Below are 15,038 nucleotides of genomic sequence, written 5' to 3'. Positions count from 1 at the left end.
CGGATCTCCACGTCTCACGGGGGTTCCGTAGCCTCCCCAACCTTTATGTCAAAGGCCTTTGAAAACTATTAAATATCGCCTTTAAAAAATCAAATCAAATCGCCCTTTCAATAATTTTCTCTCACTTCAGAACAATTCATCTGAGCTCGACCTTGATGCCATGCAGCATCACGTGCTGGTGAGTTCAGGACGCGCAGCCTGGAGCGCCGTGCACGCCGTCCGGATCGGAGCCCGTTCCCGACGTGTCACTATCGATCCTGTATCGGAATTCACGCGGCTGATCAAGCCCACGTTGGGAGACGAGGGAAGGCTGCTCCTATTGAGTGCACAGCGACTCTATATGGAGCTGTTTGCACAGAGAGCGTGCACACTGCGGGAGCGGGGCACCGTGCACGTCCTCGGAGAAGCAACAATAAAATTATCATAACAAAGAGCGCCGACAGAATGACAGGTTGATTTCCTTTTAAAAAAAATAAAATAAAGTCTTTTCATTGAGAGGAAACGGGAGGCCAATACCGGAGGCGAGATGTGGAAACAACAGGGTGATTAAGAAAATGAGAGGAGATGTTAGCATCAGATCCTCCGACCATCTGGACCACAGTCTCGTCACATAGCCTTAAATATCTTTAAAATGGACCGAAACCAACGGCTGGTGCCTCGTCACACGCTGCCACTGGGGTTAAGACTAAAACTGGGACGGGTGCTGAGGAGACCGGAGCTGATACACACTTATTGGTGACGCGATCACACCAGTCTGGACCTGTTTCCTCTCCATCCCTCCGGAACACACACACTCATGGACTGGAGGGGATCTTAGATCTCACTGTTCTAATCCAAATAATCCACACAATATATGATTTTCTTTTCTTTTTTTTAAAGGCATATTCTCACTCCCTTAAAGCACAAAGTGGAATTGTATAAGCATAAAAGAAGAATTCACTTGCAAAAGTATAAATCCAGAGATTCTAATTTTTACTGTAAAGAATTATTTTCTTTGTACCACCAATCATTTCAGAAAACTGCCCTCTTTTATATCACGAAATTCACAGTGAAAATATTAATAAAACTGGGCAAAACTCGATATCCGAGTTACTCTAAAGGCGACGTTCTCTCGCGCAAGCGTCATATTTTATAAACCGTAATTTCCCCTCCAACATTTAGTCACATACGTTCATTTCTAAATTTATATTCATTCTTCTTTGTAATTTTAACTCATCACTGTGTGAGACAAAACACCTAAATGTGATCAAAAATGCTTCAGCTTGAGTGTTATCTCAGAAAAAAATCACATTTGTTACATATTAAAAAGTGAATCCATATTTTTATTTATGCTGCAGCATTAAGGTTGAATAGGGGAGCTCTATCAAAGTTTTCTTTTAAAAAAAAAAATTAAATATAAAGACAGATGACGCGTCTGAATTGCGCCATTTTCCGACTCCGCGCGTTTATTTTAATGATAATTTTTAAAATGTAGCTCTGCAGCCGTGAGTCGTGGTTATCCGTGACATTCTCCAGGTGCCACTGCACGCACGCTAAAAGTGCACATGACAACAGTGATACACGCCGGTGCAGCCTCCACTCCTGCATTCCTGCTTTAAACGCTCTTTCCAAGTTAACAAGTGTTGCTACAGAAAGGCTGTGTGCATATTTGCACGCTTCAAAAATAAATACATTATAAAATATACAATATAAGACCGATCTAAACGTGTATTATCTGCTTCCGTCGTAATTGGATATATATTATTTTTAAAAATGTGCCCATTAAAGTGAAAATGTAACACAATGTTTCGAGGCGACGGGATCAAATACTTGAGCGCGCGGCGGCTAAAATAAGTAAATGTCGTAGCTTGTTTTTTTTTATACAAAAAGTTCTTTTTTTAAAAAAAAGAATCGGGACAAAAACGTCCGAAAAGGGGGAAAAGAGAGGCTACGAGGGCGTGCGTAAAGCGGCTGGCGCGCTCGCCCGCCCCGCGCCCAACTTTCCCCGTCCTCCGTCTCATCAAACTCTTACTTTCCGCTGCTCTTAATTCCATATTTTCAATTCCTGATCATTACTTTCCTCTTTTTTCCCTACTTGTATCTATCCATCCATCCCTCCTCCTCCTCCTCCTCCTCCCTCCCTCCCCTCTCTCTCCCCGAGCTCTCTCCTTTGCTGAATCTTATTGATCCAGAAGGCGGCTAATTAGCCCTTCCCTTCGTGCCTGTGTAATGAAGCACATGCGCACTGAATTAATCACAGCCATTTTTTGCAGGAAACTAATTAGCAGGAATAAAGATCCAAAGAGTTTTTTCTTTTCAATCACCAGATCTCACTTTCACCTCTTCCTCGCTCGCTCTAACACAAGACTCATCGCCTGCTTTGCATCCAAATTATTTTTATATCGCCTTTAACAACTAATAGTACCTACTTGGTTTTTGTACACTCCGCAACAACAATGATCTTTCGTTTGCCACCCTAAGCGCAAACTGACCAAAAGGGGACTTGCCTTGATGGGATCTTTAGCTAAATCTTCTCGATACTGGATTAAAACGCGAGGATCACAAAGCGCCAGCGAGAAATTGTAAGTTTCAACTTTGCGTTTGTCTCTTTTTCTCTGCTTTCCACGATCCTTTTTCCTCCCCGACTTATCTGAATCTCTCCTGTCTGCTCGCACTTTCCGCGTCCGGCGGAGCTGGCGGTTCTCCCACCGCCGCAAACGCTCGGCGAGCTCAACTTCGCTCCGTGCAAGTTGCTTCGTTTCCCCCGCTCTGTTTTCGAGGTTTCTTTTCTGGTTCGTCTGTATTTGTATGGTTACCTGTGTTCACATCAGCGTCCGTCCTCTCCTCTTCATGACTGGGAGATAAGAAGCGGGCAGAGGCAGCAGCGATCCTCTCCGCGCTGCTGGCCGTAGCAAGAAGACGAAGACGGGGGCAAAAAAAACACGGTTTTCGGACAAATGTGTGCGTTTCGCCGGGGCCGGGGAAGGACACGGGGGGCTCATGGGTGTCGAGAAGCGTGTTTTTTAAGGCACGGATGTTATACGGGGGGGAAAAGGTGGGAGGGTGTATGGTGATCGGACGGAGAGGCAGCGGCAGCTCCACGCGAGCGTAGCCCAGAAAAGGAGCTCCGTGTCCAGCCAGTGGCTCCGTGGGCGTCCGGCGAGCAGGGAACATCTGTCGAATTCGATTTTTTCCCCCTTTCGCGTCCGACACTCGCTACATCCGTGGCTTTTCAGCACCGCCGCGTTTTTATGAAATCCTCTTCTGGATAAACGCGTTTTTTTTTTTTTTGGGAGGGAGGGGGGCTTTTTCTCCGATCCGTCTGTGCCTGAAACCCCAGCCGGCGACCCCCCCGCCCCGGCTCAGCCGCTCTGTCACAGTCGCTCCGCTCCGCCGGCTCTTTTCGGGGGGTTTTATTTTCGCCGCTGATTTTTCTCTCCGAAGCCTTGTTTTTAAGTCGTTTCTCCTCTTTCACGGACCCAGTCACATGCAAATCGATCGGCGTGTGCGCGCGTGTGCACGCGGAAAAAAGGGGTTCGTGTTTGCGCGACTGTGTCTTATGTGAATGTGGTGGAGGTAAAAAAAAAAAAAAAAAAAGAATGGGGGGGGGGGGGAGATCCAAGCTCGGGGTCTCCAGGACCGGAGCCGATCGGCGGGGCTCGGACGCGGACAGCCCGATATGCGACCGCGAGGGCGGACATGTGGTTCGCTGGAGCCTCCGCCGGCTGCCTGCAACTACCGGGCTACTGGATCGGAGTTTTCACGGAGGTGCCGGGGATCAGGAGATCCCTCTGCCTTAGATCTGACCTGAAACAAACCACAATCGGTCCAGAAACCTGAAAGTTTCCTCCGGGGCTCGATCAGTCGGCAGCTGCAGCGTGGCCACCTTAAAAACGGTGCAAAATAGAGGCGCGCAGGCACGAAAGGCGGCCTGTAAAGTGCACAAACTTAAAAAAAATCAAATAAAAAAGAAGAGAAACAACAAATACAGTTTATTGCTGTTTAAAACAATGCTGTCAACGGGAAATAGGCGGGGGGGTCATCAAAACGCAGAAAATCTCGGTGATCGTGAGCAAAAAAAAAAAAAAGCGAGCTGACGGGGCCGCGCACGGGCACGGAAAGGTGCCGCAGTTGGAATTCGCGATTGGACATTTATTTTTCTCGCAACGTGACGGGAAAAATACGAAACGGAGGGTCTGCGAGCGCCTAGATCCAGGGAAGGATGGGGTATGTGCACAGTTTGGGGAAAAGGGGAAAAAAAAGGGGGGGGGGGTTTAAAAAAAAACCCTGTGTATGTATGGTGAGCAGAGGGGATGGGGGGTAGGTCAGACAGCAAGGAACTGAGGGAGGGGGGCAGGGGTCACGAAGTGAGTGCAGAGATAAAATAGAAAGCGAGGAAACCCCCGCAAAGAGCCCAGGGATGGAGGGGAGGGTGTCTGGGACGAAGGCTGCTGGGGGGCTGCTGGGGGGCTGCCGGCGTCTTCTGCTGCGCACGTCTGCGGGAAGAAAAGCTGACTTTATTTTAGGAACTGTAGGAACAAAAAGCACGGCGGTAACATGCACTAAAAGCGGCTGCCAGAGAGAGAGAGAGGAAGAGGGCCAAGGGTGGGAGAGGGGAGGACGAAAATGGGGTTGAGGGATGGGAGTTGTGAGGGGGGGGGGGGGGGGGGGTCGGGTGGAAGGGTCAGATAGCCGTGGGCCACAGAGGAGGAATCAGGGGAAGAGGTCAGATAAACAGATCCCTACCTTTTAGACTGGAGAGGAGACCGAAATAAACTGGGAGATGGAGACAGGGCTGCTGTTCTGGAATAATCCAGATGTTTTGGTGTGTGTGTGTGTGTGTGTGTGTGTGTGTGTGTGTGTGTGTGTGTGTGTGTGTGTGTTTGGTCCTTATTGTTTGCGGTGTGCCTGCAGTGGTGCACGGTGTGTTTCAGATTAATCTGCGGTGATTAGAAACTCCAAAAAGTCTCCGTGCACATGAGCCAGGTAGGCTGCTGTGCCAGAAGTGGAATGATCCCCACCCCCCCACCACCACCACCACCACCCCCCCCACCCCCGTTTGACAGTACCGCTCCTCTCCTCTCCTCTTCCTCCGCCTCCTTCCTCCTCTCTCTGGCTTCTGTTACAAAACAAAGACAGCAGAACTGTTTACTGTCATCTCACCTGTCAGCTTCTCCTCTCTCGTCTCACACACATATTTATGTTTAATTGTATCCGCTCCTCGTTTGGGCATAGGCATGTCGTTGGCTTTATGTTTGCTATTTCAAATATGCGTTTGTCAGCTTTTTGTGTTTCCAGCTAACTACGCCATAATGTCACACACTCATCCTCCGGTGTGATGTTGGAAGCGTGAGCGTGTTCACGACAGACAGCGTTTATTTCATTTCTTTTTTTAACCGTGGAAATTCTGTGAATGTCGTTTAATCGATATTAATTTTACAGAAGATGGATTATCAGTGGATTTTATTCTTATTTCTGAACGCTAAATCTCCCACCCAGTCGGGATTTTCATCGCTCTTCTCAGAATGAATTGAAAATAGTTCATTTGATTGATTATTGTCATGAGTTTTGCCCTTTTTTAAAATAGACAAAATTGGAAACGTGCTCGCCCAGATGCAGAATTACCACAAACAGCATGTTTGCTTATTTAGGATTTTTCAAAATTGAAATTCTGGTTCTGTGATCTGTCACCTGGGGGAACGCGGCGCGTTTGCCTCCGTGTGTGTTGTGATTTATTTTCCTCGCCATGTCAGAAAAAAATAAAATAAATAAAATCGCGTGTTCGGCTGATTCTGCGCCACAAAATGGTCGTCGGCCGTTCCCTCTGCTCCCCATTAGCGTGCTCGCTGACAGGTGTATTCAGATGTCATCATGAGTGTTTAGGTGGGGATTCCACTTCCAGAGAGGGGAACGAGGCAAACGGGGCAGTGCTCGTCACGGATAGGCTCATTTTATGCTCTGCGTGGGGGGGGGGGGCAAAAATGGCTATCATAACCCTTTCTGCGTCTCTCTCTCTCCTTCCATCCCGTTCTCCATGTGTCTCTGCACGTCTCCCTCTTTAACTCCCACCTTTCCGTGCTGCGGCACAGTGGGGGGGGTGGGGGATCATCAGCATGTCTCAGTAGGAGAGAGCCCCCTTTGGGTAACCAGTAGATTCATGTTATAAACGTTCAGCGTGCTGCAGGAATAGTCGGCCTACGTTTAAATTTTATTAAAAAAAAGCATTTTGGTTTTATTAAATGATTTGAAATCCTCCATTTTCCTGCTGGCCTCTGAAAGGTGGACTATTATAAACCACGTCTACCTTGGGGGGGCACGCGTCAGCATCACGTCCGCGTCAGCAGCAGCTGTAGGGACACGGGAGGAGGGCTCAGAACGCCGCACGCCGTTTTGAATATGCAAGGTCGCGCCGCGACGACCGGCTCTTCCTGCTGCAGAGGCCAGCCTGCTTCTCATGCCGGTATTTAAAAAAAATCCAAGCATGCGGGCGAGGGGTGGGATTTGAGCTCAGTGCAGGATGAGCACAAATGTGGGAAGTGAAAGAGATGACTGTGGCTCTCAGGTGTGTGTGTGCGCGCGCACGCACCAGTGGTGTATACCTGATCCCTAATCCCAGCCGCCCCGAGCGTCCAGATGGACTCCTCTTTACACAGAAAAATCCTCTCTTTTCTTCATCTCTCCAGCTCCTCTGGGCTGCTCCTCCTCCTCCTCGCTGTCATCTGGAAGCGGGACCGGCTTATTTGTGGTTTTGCTAATTCACAATACTCCATCGCGCTAACAATCTCGGTTAAATCTGCGGGATAATCAGATTTACGTCTGTCGAAGGTGCACGTGTATCTCTCCGTGTGTGTGTGTGTGTGTGTGTGAGTCAGAAGCAGAAGTCTTGTGAATGCAGGCAGACATTTTCTACGTTTCCAACCATTAAAAAAAAATGCAAATAGTATTGGAGCGTTGAGAGGAATCACACCGGCCTTTTGTTGCGGCGGCACACACAGCTGTGATTACACACACACACACACACACACACACACGCAGAGAATACAGAGGCAGGAAGGAGGGGAGGGAAAAAGCCATTCTGGAGCATGTTTAAAAGTCTGACTTCTGTTTTGACTTTGTCTCTCCCGGTCGAGGAGATCCACGAGGTGTCAGAGCGCAACAGTACGGGATGCAAATTTGTGTTCTGCTTCCAACAATAAACGACGGCTGCTGCAGTTGTGGACGTGTGGGTGTCCTTGGGTAGGATTTCAATATTGTGGCTGTAATAAATGGACAGTATTGGTGTAGTGAAAACACAGAACCACGCTGCAACAGTAATAAAGAGCGTTCTCCCGGGTTACTGGATTTGAGAAGAGACTTCCCGATGATTGTCTGTCTGTTGCTGGCAGTATCGTAAAAGCTGCGCGTGTGCGTGTGTGTGTGTGTGTGATTGAGTGTGTGTTCGTGAGAGAGAGCTGCGTGAGCTTGCAATCGTAACAAAGCAGCTAACGGTGAACCGTATTTAGTTTATTCTACTGGCAGCAGCAGCTAACTCTGTTCACGGAGGGGTAGGAAAGGGGTTTGTTACCTCTCGCTTGCCCCATGTGAGCGAGACAGATGACAGAAAAGAGTCCAAAGTCTCCAAAATTGGACTGCACCCCTGCATCCCCTAAGCCCACCCCTCTCTTGGACCCTGGAGGCCAGCATTCCACCCTCCGTGCCGGCGCTTATCATCACAAAAGACAGAATGCATAAAACATGGAGGACGCGCAGACAGAGGCAGCCCAGGTCGCCTTTCTCTCCCCACCGAGCGCTGGAACAATACACGGGCCCCTCTGGCCTGTGACTCTGACGACACACACGCCATCTTTTTTATCTCCGCTTGCTTCTTTGTCACCCTCTTCCTCTTCCTCTACGTTACTGTGCTCTGAGGAGTGATAACTGGCCTCGCATTGTTTATCTGTGTCTGTGAAATCTGCATTGTGTTGGCTAAATGTACGCGTGTGTGTGTGTGTGTGTGTGAGAGAGTGTGACAGGTTTAAAATACTGAGTGTTTGAGTTGCACTGCCTCAAATCCATTTTAGTCTATTTTTTTTATCTGAATTCTGAAATATATTTCAAACAGCACTGCTCACTCACGTTTATGAAATGTAAATAAATACATATCCACTCTTATCATTAACACACATTTATGTTTCTACTGATCATAGCAAACACTCACTGTGTGGTGTGTGTGTGTGGTGTGTGTGCGTGTGTGTGTGTGTGTGTGTGTGTGTGTGTGAAAAGTGTAAATTTAGCAGCATTGCACTTTAAAAAAATGACACGTGCAGTGTTTCCCTTTTTTGAATATGAACCGGTTTCTGTCCTCATCTTGTCTGTGCTGATGTTCCACGTTCTCTCTGTGCGCAGCCGATCTGCGGCGTGACGCTGACGCGCCGGCGCGGCCGAGCGGGATTCGGTGGCTCTTCCTGCGCATCTGAGGGTGCTTTAGGAATGTTGGATGTGCTGCACCCCAGCAGGTCTCTGCCACTTCCTCTCTGTGTACTTCACGGCTTATCCTCCTCAGGATTATAGGGAGAAGAAAGGAAGAGAGCAGTGGCAGGAGCGCCCTTTCCCGCTCTCACGCGCGCCCGCACACACACACACGCGCGCTCTCTCCAGATCTGGACAAAAAAAAAAAGTGGAATTTACTTGCAAATGTGTATCCTCTCACTGGAGGAGAGCAGGCAGAACAGGGAGGGGCGCAGATGGGAGGGCAGGCTGCGGCGTGTTGGTAGTTACCTCGCCGCTCGCTGGTCAGAGACGACGTCCGACCCCACCTGTAAATCGCCTCTTGATGTCCGCGTGCGGTCGCGGAATGAGACAACGAGCGACAGTCGTCGCCCACGCGGGGCGTGAAAAGTTACGTCCTTCTTCTCTTCATCAACGCGGCCCAGCGTGGTGGAAGCAGAGCGCCGGGCGACGGACCTTCCAGTGGTGAAGGGGTTAAGGAACCAGGGATAGCCCCCTTTTGTCTCTGCGGCCCTCTTTGCCATTGTTGTGGTGGAATTGAGCTCGGTGCACCTCACTTGACCACAGCGAAGCAATAAAATGGCCTCTAAGTGCTGTAGCGTCCTCTGATGTCAGCGCTCTTCCAGCTTCTGCTGCTGTGTTTTCCTGTTTGGTGCCGTCAGTCAGAGCCACTGCGGCGTGCACGTACTGTCCGATCTACACGGCTTCTGCAGCATCGCACGTTCTATTACCCGTCCTACAGAGTTCTCACACTTGAGATCTAGCTCCAAAGGTGCAGGTCAGATACAGGAACTGCTGCTGCTGAAGTCAGTGAGTTTGTATTGACCTCTGTTAGCACCTCGCATAAACGCATTTTATGCTAATTGTCAGCGTTGACATTACAGAATAGACGAGTGAGATTGTTCTTCAGCTTCAAATTCACATTTCTCCCTTGGAATTGTGTGAATATTAGACATCATTAAGGTCTGCTTGACCCCCGCTGGCCGGATGGAGGAGTCCATTGTTTCATGGCGTCATTGTCGGTTGCGTTAGCAGCAGAAATCGCAGAGGTTCTCCGCAGCACGTTTTTAGTGAGTGTGTTATTTTGCCGCGTTTGATAGCGCAGATGATTGTTTATGGCAGAGTCCCGCTTCCGCAGCCCTTGTAATTAAAAAGAAGATATACTGCGCGCGCCCGCCCGCCGCCACCCCATTTCATCTGGTCAAATAAGCATCTGGCTGTTGCGCCGCGCACGTCTGTGGATTTATGAAAGATTTTTGATTGGCTGCATCGGAACCGGCACGATCCCTGGTGCAAAGCCGTTTTTGTCTGGCGGCGTGCAGGCTGCATGAAATGTTGCGCTGATGGGCAATTAAAACATTTCCTCAAAACCACAGTGTTGCGCGTCTGCGTGTTGCGCGTCTGCGTGTGGGGCGCCTGTGCCTCAGCCCTCGCCTGTTCCACACGCGCGGGTTCCCTCAGCACACCTAGAACAAATGCTCTTTCTCATTTTCTCCCTGTAAATGAACAAACATAAGGACCCCAGCGCCTCATAATAAATTGATTAGAGAGAGACTCCCCTACAACACCACGGAAATCTAGACTTACATGTGTGTGTGGGTGTGTGTCTGTGTGTGTTTCGCCTGAGGAGGTGGGGAGATGCTCCTCTACGTCCGCCAGCACAGCAGCTAAAATGTATGTTCAACCACTTTAATGGCGAGTGCTCGCTGCTCTTTTCCTTTCCTCCCCACAAAGTGGCTGCCGCCTCATCACGCCGACATTTACATACCCGCCTCAAAGCCTCCCGCGAGCGTTTGGTTTTCATCCCGGTGATCAGTGCCACAGAGCAGAGCTTCGGTCTGGCTCAGGGGGGTTGGGGGTGGGGGTGGGGGTGGGGCGGGTCCCCCGGGGATGACGCAGGGCTAGACAGGGCCGTGACAGACTGGTGACCTCGGCTTTGTAACGTCATTTGCCTCCGCTGGTCGCCATGGCGTTGGTTCCCCCCCGCTGTTTAATGAACGGAGACAGCCCGGCTGTAGGTGACGTTCCTGTGGAACCAGACAGAAGAAATCCGCCCTGCCCGTTTGAGATTAACAAACAAATCCCGTTATTAGCTGATTGTTGTGGCGTTTCTGCAGCGCCACACGCTATCTTAGATGAAATCTGACATAGGCAGTGTTGCATCACCAGGGAGGTGGCAGCTTGTTGCATTGTTGGGTGAGAAACAGAACACCCTGACCACATATAGGAAGTCAGGCTGAGGTAAGAACCCAGCTCTAAACGGATACTGACTGTTAGAGCAGTTTTTTTCATACAAACAAAACAGATGCCAACCAGAAACCCCTATTCTGACGCCCCTAAAATTAAAAATACAAAAAAACAGACAAATTACCGACATTATGTGCTGTGTCAGCGTATTTAACGTTGTACCTGCTTGTCAGACAAGGCGTGTAGTGTAAATGTATCAGAGGGGAATGGAGGGGGCTGTAGAATAGGCACCTCTCGCTGCCTGCTTCTTCACTGGAGCCAGGTGTTTCCTCATGTTGGATCATGCCCTCGCGGAGAATAGCAGACATCCCAGCAGGTGAGAGGCAGGTTATTAATGCTGGGGGATAGCCGCGCTGTCTGCGCTCTTCCTGTGCTGTGAGCAAAGCTCCGAAAACAAGCAGAGTGGGATGGCAACGCTGCACTCTGCGCCGAGGATTAACACAGGAAGTAGCCTGTGTTGTGAGTGCAGGAGCCGTGCGGACGTACACTTTACCTCTTAGCGGCAGCAGCAGGAGGAGAACAAGTGTGCAGATGACACAGCCTTTGTTTACACTGGAGAGAATATGGGTTTAGATGGAGGAGAGAGAGGTGATGGCGAGGGTAGGGGGGCCAAACACCCGGCTCACTTCCTTCCTTCCTTCACACACACACACACACAAACACACATATATATAGTCCACATATATACATATCCATTATATATAGTGAAGACTAAGACATGGGCTTCATTTGTTTGAACATTTGTTTTAAAATAATGCATGAAAACGTGAGCTCCGGGCAGTATGAAATCAGCTTTGACCTTGGGGAAATGCAGTCTACCTCTAATCTAATCTGGCTTTTTCTACATTTCTCTTGCCAGACAGGGTACATTAAACAAGCCTGTGTATGTTTTGGCCCTGGCGAAGACAGAACACTCGTTTCTCACACCGTCTCCCCTCCCGCCTGCCTCAGAATAGCTGATGGTTGCGCTGTGCATGGAGCTCCCAGTTCCTTCCTTGACTCAGTGGGTGGAATTTGTGTCTAACTGAAAGGCAGATGAGCACCTGCACATCTCTTTTAGACTGAACCCTGAATCCCGAGGCCAAGCCGACGTGTACTTTCACGTGACAGATGGCTGCATAAACCTTGAACAGGAAGCCTGGCCTCACTCTTGCTCAATCTCCTCGGAAACAAGAACCGTGCACCCACACTATGGTTTCTGTGTAATAGATGCCAGCTTGCCTGCAGAGGGTACGAGCACGAGGCAGAGGGAGGGAGCAACCCAGCTTAAGTGGACCCCAGAGACCTCCTGTAGGGGTAGAGGTGTGGTGAACGTCTGTTTTGGGCATGGCTTGTGTCAGCGTGTTTAGCGTTTGCCTCCGAGGGCATTTATATGCAAATGCTAAACAACCTATTGGGGTGGCTAATTACAGCTGGGCCTTTGTGTGCCAGGCTGTGAGAGGCAGGCAGTTTTCAGCATGCCAAGCCTGGACTTCCCCTGCTTGTTTACTCATTGTCTTTCCTTATTACCCCCTCATTGACACTCCCCTTTTGTGTCACTGTCGTTTGCCTGCTAGTAGCTCCTCCTTTTATTGCGCCGGAGTTAATGTAGTAGATTAAAGAGGCAGCGTGCTGCCCCGTTTGCTTCCTCTTCCCTCCAGCGGCCCGGCTTCAGCCATCCCTCCTGTAGTCGGCTGTATCACCGCCACCGTCCAGAGCGGGCTCTATAGGGCTCTCGGCTAATTACCGCGGCTGTCAAAAATGCCTCGGGGTCAAATTGTAACGCGATGCAAATTTAAGTGGAGGCAGACGCAAATATTAACGTGTAAGCTCACTTGTGGGCAGGCACAAAGGTAGACCATCCTAACCCTTCGGATCGGACGTTTTAAGGTGTTTTTGATGACCTCAGCACGCTAAGCGTAGGTTGCAGCGAATCTCTGGCACCTGTCGTGCATATGGATCCGCTCTTTTGGCCAGCTACAGCTTTCATTTGTTAATGTTTCCTTAATTTAAAAGATTATTTGCATGAACAAAAGCACAAAATAACCCAGGAAAGTTACACACTGTAAGAATAAAAGCAACGTATGTGTGCGGGGACGCTAACGTAGCTCAGGTCCCTATATTCCCTACAATCACTGTTGAACACACAGCGAACAGGCCCGGCTGCATTCCTGTGAAATTATTTGCTTTGTTGCTAAAACAAAGAGAGGGGAAGAGAGAAAAAAGTGGTTTGCTGGTGCTTCTCACTTCGCGTTACCAGCTTGAGTTTCACTGTCTGTTCCATGTCAACATTTCTGGCCCTCGCTGTGCCAGTCACACCTCCGCTATCATGTCATGTGCTGTTCCTCTGGCACAGACGTACCATAATATGCTCTCATTTTAGTGTGTGTATGTGGAGGGAGGGGGGGAGGGGGGGGTCGGTCTGCCAAGGAAGCCGAGCCGGATCAAAGGCCACGTCTGGGGGAGCCGGGGTCCGCCGCAGAAAACAGCTGCCCCTCACTGTCTGTGCCTCTCACCCAGGCCTGACAGCAGTCAGAAATATGAGGCCTCCCGAGACCTCTGTCCTGGGGAAAAAGGACAGAGCGGCACACATCTCACACCACTTTTTGTCTTTTCCCCCTCTCGCTCCCTCACCCCGACACACAAAGAAGAAAGAAAGCCATTTGTCTTTGCTCTTCCACTCATTCAGCCACCAAAAAAAAATATATCACACATCCTGCAACCCCTCATGCTCGGTCTGTCCTGATTGTTAAACTCGTTCATTAGTTTCTTTTTTTTTTCCCTCCACCAATTTGGCACAATTTGTCTGTCACTCTGCATTTTGCGCCGCTTTTCTCAACATTGTCTCTGGGTGCTTTTCTTCCTCGCCACATGTCTGGGGCTTCTCTCCCTCCGCTCGGCTTCGGCAGCGGGTTCAAACTCTGACAGTGTTGAGAAAGGCATTCAGTTCCCTAATCCGGGCTCCCTCTATCAGGAATGCTAATACGTGATTGTGTGACCCGCAGAAGCTCGGCAACATCTGCAGAAGCCTATATTAGCCCCCTCCCTCGCACACCCACTCACTCCCCCTGCCTTTGAGCGCTCACTCGCTGCCATTATTTCATTGTTTCACTTCACGCCTGGGACGGGGTAGTGCAGTTAACCCTGTGGTGCTCAGGCCAGGCCTGCTGCAGTCCAGCATTGAGGGCCAGAGGGGTGCAGGGGAGGGCTGTGTGAGTTTGGGACAGCCCTTTCCCAGGACTGGCCTCCATGCCTGCCCATCTGGCCTCTACACACAGCTCCAGCTCCAGCCCCAGCACTGTTTACTTATGCATTCCACTACTCGTCAGTGTGCATCTGGGTGTTTATATTGTCTGTTGCGTGGTCACTTTCGAGCTGAGACAGTAATTCGGTAGATTTGACTTCCTGAGAAAGAAAAACGCATCGAGATAAGACGCTCAGATGATGTTAGCCAATGAAACCTCGTTATTGAGTTTGCACCCACCCCTTTTTCTCGGTATTGGAATAGATATAAACGATTATTAGAATACTGCCTGTTTTCCAGAAAGATGAATTACTAGTAAAGCGCAACCATCAAAGGGAATCTGTGTCAGGCTGCAGTGCTTCTGATTGAATTATCCATCTCAGGCCTGCCTGCGCCTCTGCACGTGTTCACGCTGCACCAGAAGGTCCGAAATTCCTGGTTCACACACTCACTTTAAGGTTCAGAGCTCGGGTTTACCAAATCTGAAGTACATTTCAGAAAGTCTTTTTGACGCTGCTGACCTGACCACTGGAAGTAGACGGGTTTATTCTGTTGCTTCGTCATGCTAACGGCAGGTTTAGCTTTACAAGCTACAGTGGTGTCGGCTACTGTTGCTTGTAAAGTTGTTTTTATTATTTTAGGCTTAGTTTAAAGACATTAATGCCAACAGTGAGAGCAGTTTCTTTGTTGACCAGTAGGTCAGCTCTCAGTAGTCACACACACACACACACACACACACACCATTAATTCTCAAACAATGATTTTAGTCCAGAATCAGTAATTGCATTTTTGAAGAGGAGTGGCAGCGTTACCATGGGGACATAAAATGATCCACAGCGCTTTGCATTTCAAAAGTTAACACTCGGGGTGGCGTCTAGAGCTGCTTCAGCCTGAGTAGCTTTAAAAAGGGATCCGCTCTGTCTCTCCACCTGACCTCTGTTGTCCAGCTTAAGTGTCTGTTGTTGTGTCCTGGAACAGATTTTCTTCCACTTCAGCGAGAACAAATGTTTTTTTGTGTTTTGGGGACGAACTGATTAGGGATGTAATTTAGAAATGTCTGTCATAATAAATGAAGCGAGACCACATGCGAACGGACTGAACA

At 49.3% G+C, this 15,038-nt stretch overlaps 1 protein-coding gene across 6 annotated transcripts in view; it reads left to right on the top strand.

Moving 5' to 3' along the window:
• The window catches only part of zfhx3b (zinc finger homeobox 3b), a 229,888-nt gene that overhangs the window by 114,749 nt on the left and 100,101 nt on the right, over positions 1-15,038 (top strand). For 3 of the 6 annotated variants that reach the window (XM_057025271.1, XM_057025269.1, XM_057025270.1), the window contains exon 1: positions 2,108-2,561. The exons of 2 other annotated variants lie outside the window; for them this stretch is intronic. The gene's annotated coding sequence lies outside the window, so the exon portion shown is untranslated. Of the gene's footprint in view, positions 1-2,107; positions 2,562-15,038 lie in introns of those variants that run through there. One more of the 6 variants, XM_057025264.1, reaches the window with a different exon arrangement.

Source organism: Takifugu flavidus, chromosome 2 (assembly GCF_003711565.1).
Source record: "Takifugu flavidus isolate HTHZ2018 chromosome 2, ASM371156v2, whole genome shotgun sequence".
NCBI lineage: Eukaryota > Metazoa > Chordata > Actinopteri > Tetraodontiformes > Tetraodontidae > Takifugu > Takifugu flavidus.
This window is presented reverse-complemented; position numbering and strand designations above follow the sequence as displayed.